This window comes from Vulpes vulpes, chromosome 1 (assembly GCF_048418805.1).
Source record: "Vulpes vulpes isolate BD-2025 chromosome 1, VulVul3, whole genome shotgun sequence".
In the NCBI taxonomy this organism is placed as follows: domain Eukaryota; kingdom Metazoa; phylum Chordata; class Mammalia; order Carnivora; family Canidae; genus Vulpes; species Vulpes vulpes.
Window position 1 is genome coordinate 174,169,185 of NC_132780.1, and position 8,792 is coordinate 174,177,976.

The 8,792-nt window shown below is 33.2% G+C and overlaps 1 long non-coding RNA gene across 3 annotated transcripts in view; it reads right to left on the bottom strand.

Annotated features, from left to right (window-relative positions):
- The window catches only part of LOC140595438 (uncharacterized), a 270,399-nt gene extending 268,988 nt beyond the window's left edge, over positions 1-1,411 (bottom strand). For all 3 annotated transcript variants that reach the window (XR_011997036.1, XR_011997034.1, XR_011997037.1), the window contains exon 1: positions 1,300-1,411. This is a non-coding gene — a long non-coding RNA (uncharacterized lncRNA). The remainder of the gene's footprint in view (positions 1-1,299) is intronic.
- Positions 1,412-8,792: the final 7,381 nt, after the last annotated feature.

Here is an 8,792-nt window from a genome sequence, read left to right on the forward strand (position 1 = left end):
GCGTGCTTCCATCTTTGAATACAATCAATGCTCTTAACGTCTTTGATTTCAATTTCAGTGCTGTACAAAACTCAATTATCACCTGACTGAGTTCCAATTAACTGAGGGAGAAAGGGGGGGTGGTGAACAGGGCTGGTCACTACTCATACTCTGCAATAGGAATGATCCTGTCCCATAGAAAGTGAAATGTCAGTTCCGCTTCTGCCTGCTTCTTCCCATGCTGTCCTGATGCTCTTTATCCTCCTTTCTTTAGCCCCTTCCAAACACTCAAATCCGATTTTATTTATCCCTTACAAATTAGGGGCAGTTTCTGAAGTTGTTGAGGTTGAATTCTCTTGGCAAACCTCTACAAAATATCAGCATAGGATATATAAATACATTTCGATTAGCATACATTGCAAAATTTTTCCCACAATGTCAAGGGGATGAAAGCAAGCAGTCTCCACTCAGAGTACTTCCTGGATCAGAAATCTACTTCCTAGAAATCTCAGAGAAAAAATTTCATTAGTTTCAGATAATAAAATTTTATGTAACAAAATACCAAGACAATCAACTGGGGGAAAAAAACAAACATTATGAATACTAAGATAAGCCAGTAAGATTACCTGTGCAAAATTAAGATACAAAAATCAACAGCTTGAACAATGATCAAAGAATATAATGGAAAAATATTCCATTCCCAATAGCAACATAATTGAAAATAATACTTGGGAAAATGTAAGCTTATAGCACTCACGTATTTTTTTAAACCATAAAAATCTACTAAGAAAAATCTTGAATGAATAGAACACCATACCTTTTTCTGAGATAAAAATTTAAGTTTTCCCTAAATGCATGTATAAATCCAATACATTACCAATTGTACCAGATAACAACTAATTGTCACTCAGTTCCAAATTCATTATTCATTTGCTGCTCTACAAAAATGGATCTGTGCTCTTTAAGTTTTGTTTTGTTTTTGTTTTGTTTTTTCCTTTGCAAGCTATCATATTAAGGCTAACCAGTAGAGGGTACTTTGTCAAAGACATACCATATGAAAAAAAGCTTTTGCTTCCTGGTTCCCATGTGCTTACTCTCCAGACTCCTACACTGGGTAGAGCTTCTCCAAAACCTGGCTCTTTCAGTGCACAGCGACCAGAAGATTCCCCAGTACCACTGTTCTCAGGAGATTCCATTCACTTTCCAATGAACAGCTCCCCCACTCCCCCCCGCACCTAAATATGTGGACATATTTCCAGCAAGTCCCACCAGCTCAGTATCAAAACAACCTTTCTGCCATCCAGTAAGCCAGTCTCTTACCAATGTCTGAATCTCAGCCTGGGGTTTCTTCCTTGGGGACCTATCTTAGTGTAGGAGTAGTGGATGGCTGCTCCTTATATCTGCTATTCCTATATTCCTTAGAGTTCTGTGTACTCTTACTAGCCACATCTTGTTGTTCTAATCCTCTGTTGAAGTTAATAATTATCTATATTAAACTTTCCCAGTTCAAATCACTGTGTGGTTTCTTTCCTTTGACAGATACACTAATCAAAATACCAAATAAGATTTTTATGAATTGGATAAAATTACTCTTAAGCTTTTCTTAAAAAAAAAAAAAAGTGAACAATGAGAACGGCTTGGAGATTTATAGAAAACAGAATAATGTATAGAGATGGATTTACCATGAAGCTAATAAAGCTTAAGCGTCAAGGCTCAACACCTGCACAGACCACTCTCAAGGCCCTGGGAGGGGTCTAGTAATGTATTTATATGTTCATTCATTTTTGTTAAATTTTCACATGTAAGGTATTTCCATTGCAATTTGTTAAGATCTCTGTCTCTTTTCATTCCAGCCACACTTTCCCTTGTGATGGATGGTACTGGAGAGGACATAGCATTTTGGGAACCACCTAAGAGGAAGCTGACCTGAAGATTCACTTAGTTTAGATTTAGTTGGATATATTTATGTGGCATTCAGGCACTTCAGTGTATAAAGTATAGGCTAGCCATTTCAGTATGGGAATAACTTCTAAAAAATATTTTGATTGTCTATTATGCCAACTCCCTCAGATTCAGGACATGAAAGTATGATAAGAGAAGGATAACAACAAACTTGCTCATGAGTGTCATCATTTCAAAAATTACCTCATATTAGCCACTTAAAAAATTATAAACTTTAATGCCTGAGATCTTACAATCATATGTTAAAGAAATTTAAAAAAAAAAGAAAGAAACTTTATAGAGGTTTATAGAGGTTGGGAAGCCAAACTTGAGGTTTTTCCCAATTATGATGCTTGCAGTAGTTAATCATCTTTTAGAACTCTGTAATTTGTGATGATTTTTTTCTCTTTATAAATCAATATTTTCTGTACTAATCTTGTTTCCATGATTTTGTATTCTTTTTTAAAAAACTATATCAGCTTTAGATCATACAAAACACAAAACTATACCAGGTTTAGATCAACACAAAAACCCACCGTGGCAGTAAACTAGGAGTTCTACTAGACTTTTATAACAATAATAATTGGTGCCTCTGTCAAAATAGGTTGATTAATGAAACATAATCAAGACTAAAGTACATATATAAATACCTTTTGTAAAAAGTTGTATTATCTATAAATTGGGAAACGATAAAACTATTCAATGATAGAACTGAGTCAACTGACAAATCTTTTGGGAAAACAATAGAAGTCAATCCCTACCTTCCTCCTTGAACTAAAAAAAAAATTCTAGTTGGATAAATTATTTAAAATTAAACTATAAAGACTGGAAGAAAACACAAGAGAAAAATTTCATTTTGTCTAAGCACAACATGGAACCCAGACACCAAAATTTGAAAATAGATAAACTTTGCTACATAAAATATAAAACATGCTTGGTTCAGTGGAGCAAATGAAGAGGAATAAGAGAAGACCCAAAAGTTATGCTATCAGATCTGTGTATGTAACACAAGGAGAGTCTCTATATATTGGACAATTTCTATAGTCTGAGACAGACTAGAGATTTGAAGAAAAGAGATTGAACTCTGAGATGAACTCAGAGGATGATTCAGAGCTGAAAAAAGCAAACCTATTAATTAGAGTTATAAAAGAATTTACAGCATTCTAATGTTTAGTTTAACAGACTTGGCAAGTATCTCGACTATTTCTTCACCATGAGTTTTCAAGTCAGATTATTTTCTGTTAAAATATAATCTAATGATTAAAAAGAAGTTGATGAGAATTCATTATGCTGAAAGTTCCTCTCTTGGTCAATTTTCTTGTAAGACAACCATTCATCAAAGGAAATGATAAATGTATTAACTTGCTCTGTGTAATGGCTACAAAATAGTAAGCTTAAGGAGGGGGAGTTAGATTTTAAAGGTTTAAGAAAAATAGATGATACACAATAATGCTCTAAAATCCAAACCGAATGAAAACATTATTAAAATCTTTAATTATCAAACCATAGGGGACATTTACAATTCAAGCCCCTTTCTCTTTAAGAGTTAAGCATTGAATGAAGGATCAAAAAAATCATGTGACATTTTTCAAAGATAGCTATTGTGATCAAAATCAAACAATAGATGTGGGAGTGGAGGAGATGAATACGGAAGTAAGAAGTTTCTGTTTCTCTGCTGGACAAGTTTCAGTATAATTGCTTTTTACTGGAAAAAAGAAAAGATCTTGAGAAGTACTTCCAAAAAAGTTGGCAGAAAACAACCTCCCAAAATCTATTTCTCCATAAAAATAATAAGAGTACTGACAGAATTGTCAAAATTAACTTTTTTGAGAATTCTGGAAATTAACCAAAGGCTTATAACAATCCAATTTTTCTTCTTTTCCTCAGGATAAAGTCTGAATACCTATTTAAAAAGAATGTCTTGGAATTTTTATTTTTTTATTTTCCCTTTTCCCATCCCCATAGTAGTTTTAAAACCCAATAATCTTGCAATCATAGCAGCTGTTTATTCCAACAGCCTAGAAGTCCCTGGGGACAGCAGAACAGATTTAGCACTCCCAAAAATCTCAATTCCCAAAAAATTGCCATTATATAACCTGTGTGAGAGCTTCCTGGAAATCCCCACTAATAGGGATTATTTTTATTTAATCTAACTCAGAACTTTCTCAGTGGACTAGTCTTTTCCCAATAGTGCTTGTCACATATACACAAAATGCATGGCAATTACTTAACATTGCAGCTATCTAACAGTTAGGCAAATAAGAGCCTGACCTAAAAAAAATTTACAGGAAAAGCTGATGAATAAGAAGTTCCTAGGGGCTCTGAAAAGTTCATTATATTCCTGGGAATCTAATAGACCACACACATGTACAGAGTTGTGAGTATGTCAGGAAAGGTCTGAGAGGCCCTAATATTTTCACCTCTGGTTAGCCTTAAGATTCTGTACAAACAGAAAATAGGAGCTAAGGAAGGGTTGTAAAAACTGCCTATAAGTGTCACTGAAAATATGTCCCAACATGTGTAGAAAACCCCTGCGCAAAGGCTAAAAGACTTTCCAGTTCAAGGCATTTCAGGACATTTCTGTCCAATCATTAGCTTGTCATTAAATTAACTGAGCAAAGACTTCAGTGGTCACATACAACAGAAAATATTGACTTTATAGAATTAGTTCAGGAAAGTCTTTATAGAATTAGTTCAGGAAACAAACAGCAACTATAATCACCACCTGGTTGGTGGGAATGGTGGTCTGATTTTCAAAGTTGCCACATTGTATTATTTTAAATATCCAATATTTGTTTAAAAGATTACAAGACATGCAAAGAAATAGGAAAGTATGATCCATACTAAGAAAATAAAAAACAGCTAATGGAAGCTGTCCCTGATGGTGCTCGAATTTTGGACTTATTAGACAAAGATTTCAAATCAGCTACTATAAATATACTCCTAGAACTAAAGAAAATCATTGCTAAACAATGAAAAGAACATATGAGAACATCTCATCAGATAAATAATACCACTACAGAGTAATTATTTAAGGGGCATCTGGATGGCCTTCAGCCAGTGGTTGAACATCTGCCTTTGGCTCAGGTTGTGATCTCAGGATCCTGGGAACAAGTCCCGCATCAGGGTCCCCACAAGAAGCCTGCTTCTCCTGCCACCTATGAATCTGCCTCTCTCTGTGTCTCTTATGAGTAAATAAATAAAATATTTTAAAAAGAATAATTATTAAAACAAATAAATAAAAGAACCAAATAGAAAGTCTGGAGTCGAAAAGCACAAAAACTGAAATGAAAAATCAGTAGAAGGGAAAAAAAAAAGAGAAAAAATCAGTAGAGGGGCTCAACAACAAATTTGAGTTGGTTGAACAATGTATCAAAAAACTTAAAGATAGATTATTAGATATTATCCAGTCTGAGGAATAGAAAGAAAACACAATGAAGAAAAATGAACAGTGTCTCAGAGACCTGTAATACACAATTAAGTGTAGTAACATTCACATGATTAGAGTCCCAGAAAGAAAGAGAAGAGGGGACACAAAAACTATTTGAAGAAATAAGGGACAAGAACCTCCCAAATTTGATGAAAACCAAAAATCTACACATCCAAGAAGCTCAAGGAACTCCAAGCAGATCCACACTTGACACACCATAGTCAAATGATTAAAAGGCAAAAACAAAGACATAGTCTTTATAGAAGCAAGAGGAATGATTTATTACATACAAAGGACCTGCAATAATAACAGCTGACTCCCCATGAGAAATTACGGAGGCCGTAAGACTGAAATAACATTCAAAGTGCTTAAGGAAAAAGACTTTCAACCAAGAATTTTTATATCCAGCACTACTATCCTTCAAAAGCAAAGAAGTTAAGATATCTCCAGATAAACAAAAACTGAGAGAATACATCACTACAGATCTGTCCTATAAGAAATATTAAGATAGTTCTTCAGGCTGAAATGAAAGGACATTAGACAGTAAGTAGAAGCCACATAAAGGAATAAAGAACACCAGTAAAGCTAATGACATTGATAAACATAAAGAACAGTATAAATATATTTTTATTTATAACTGTTTTCTCCTATCTAATTTAAAAGACAATTACATAAAGCAATAATTAGATATGACTATAATGCACAAAGATACAATTTGTATGACAACTAATAGCACAAAAATGGGAGATGGAACAAACTTATATAAGAACAAATTTTTGTATACTATTGAAATTAAATTGGTATTATTCCAATAACTGTTATAACTTGTTCATTGTAATCCCCACACCAATATCTAAGAAAATGACTCAAATAGTGGAGTTTAAAAAGGAGGGAGGATTAAAATGGTACTCTAGAAAATAACAAAAATGAAACAGAGAGTAACAGAGGGATAGAGGGGAAAAAATAAATATAGAATAATAATAATAAATATAGAAAACAAAGAGCAAAATGACAGATATGAATCCTACCAAATCAGTTATTAGTTTAAATATAAATAGATTGAACATTCCTAAATAAATAAATAAATAAATATAAATAGATTAAACATTCCAATAAAAAGGCAGGATTTGGAAAAATGAAGAAAAAAAAACATCCTTCGATATGCCACCTACAGGAGACATTTTATTTTTATTTATTTTATTTTTTTGTACATTTTTTATTGGAGTTCAATTTGCCAACATATAGCATAACACCCAGTGCTCATCTCATCAAGTGCCCCCTCAGTGCTTGTCACCTAGTCACCCCAACTCCCCACCCACCTCCCTTTCTACCACCCCTTGTTCATTTCCCAGAGTTAGGAGTTTCCCATGTTCTGTCACCCTCACTGTTATTTCCCACTAATTTTCTCTCTCTTCCCCTTTATTCCCTTTCACTACTTTGTATATTCCCCAAATGAATGAGACCATATAATGTTTGTCCTTCCAGGAGACATATTTTAGAATCAAAGACAAAAATAAGTTGAAAATAAAAGGATGAGAAAAGATATAATGCATAGAGTAACCACAAGAGAGCTGGAGTGACTATACTAATATCACAAAATAAGACAAAAGAACATTTTGTAATGACAAAAAGGTAAATTTATCAGAAATAAATGACAGTTCTAAACATCTATACATACAATAACAACTTAAAATTCATCAAGTAAAAGGTGACAAAAGTACAAAGAGAGATGGTCAATTCAGTAATAACAATTGGAGACTTCAAGAATGGATAATACAACTAAGTAGAAGATCCAACAGGAAATAGAAGACCTGAAAACACTATAAACTAACTAGACATAACAGACATCTAGATAACACTCTACCCAAAGCAACAGAATATATGTTCTTTTCAGATACACACAGAACATTCTCCAGGATAGACCATGTGCTAGATCATAAAACAAGCCTCCATAAGTTAACAAAGATTTTGATCATACAAAGCATGTCTTCCAACCACACAATGAAATAAAATTAGAAGTCAATAAATAAAGAAAATATGGGAAATTCATAAAAACATGGAAATTAAGCATCATACTCCTTTATAACCAAAGGATCAAAAAAGAAATTACAAGAGCAATTAGAAAGTGTGTTGAGATTAACAAAAATGAAACAGTAAAAATGAGATACAGGAAAGGCATGGTTAGAGGGAAATTAACTGTAAATGCTTTTTCTAAATTAATAACCTAATCTTTTAAGTTAAGAAACTAGAAAAAGAAATGCAAACTAAAGTAAGCATAAAGAAGAAAATAATGAAGAGTAGAGTGAAAATAAATGAAATAGAGAATAGAAAACCTATATAAAAATTTTGAACTTCTAAAAGATCCAAATATTGACAAACCTTTAGCTAAACTGACCTAAATAAATATTAGGTTTCTAAATCCAGAATGAAAGAGAGGACATTACTATCAACCTTATAGAAGTAAAAGAATTATAAGGGAATACTATGAACAAATGTATGCCAACAAGTAAAATAACCCAGATAAAATGGACAAATTCCAAGAATAGTACAAACTACAAAACTGACTCAAGGGAAAAAAAAGACAAGAAAATCTAAATAGAAATATAGGAAGTAAAAATATTTAATTAATAATCAAAAATCTTCCCACAAAGAAAAGCCCACACCCAAGTCACTTCACCAGTAAATTCTCCCAAATATTTAAAGAGAAATTAACATCAATTCTTCACAAACTCTTCTAAAAAACAGAAGTAAGAAAATTTCCCAATTCAATCTATAAGGTCAATATTACCCCATCTCAACCAGATGAAGATATGACAAGATAAGAAAACTACAAATCAATATCTCTTATGAGTGCAGACATAAAAATTCTCAACAAAATACTATGAAACAGAATCCAAAAGAGTATATACATCATGACAAAGTGAAATTTATTACACTCTTTTTAAGGCCTGAATTGACAGGCAATGGAAATATAACTATTTGAGGATTAGTTCTGGATCAGGTTGGGGGTTAAAGAGGTGAGACACTAAAATTAGGTTAATCTTATATTAGTAATTCTAATGAAAATAAGATTAATTTCCTCAGAGCATTCATGACCTATTTTTTTTTAAGATTTTATTTATTTATTCATGAAAGAGAGAGAGAGGCAGAGGGAGAAGCAGGCTACATGCAGGGAGCCTGGTGCGGGACTCGATTCCAGGACTCTGGGATCACGCCCTGGGCTGAAGGCAGGCACTAAAGCGCTGAGCCACCCGGGAATCCCTCATGACCAATTTTAAAGATTATATTTAATTTTTTAAAGTAATATCTATACCCAATGTGAAACTCGAACTCACAACCCCAAGATCAAGAGTCATATGCTCCACCAACTAAGCCAGGTATCTCTATGACCTATTTTAAAGCTTCTCAACCTAAAAGCCTCTCAGCTAAAGGAGATCCAGGA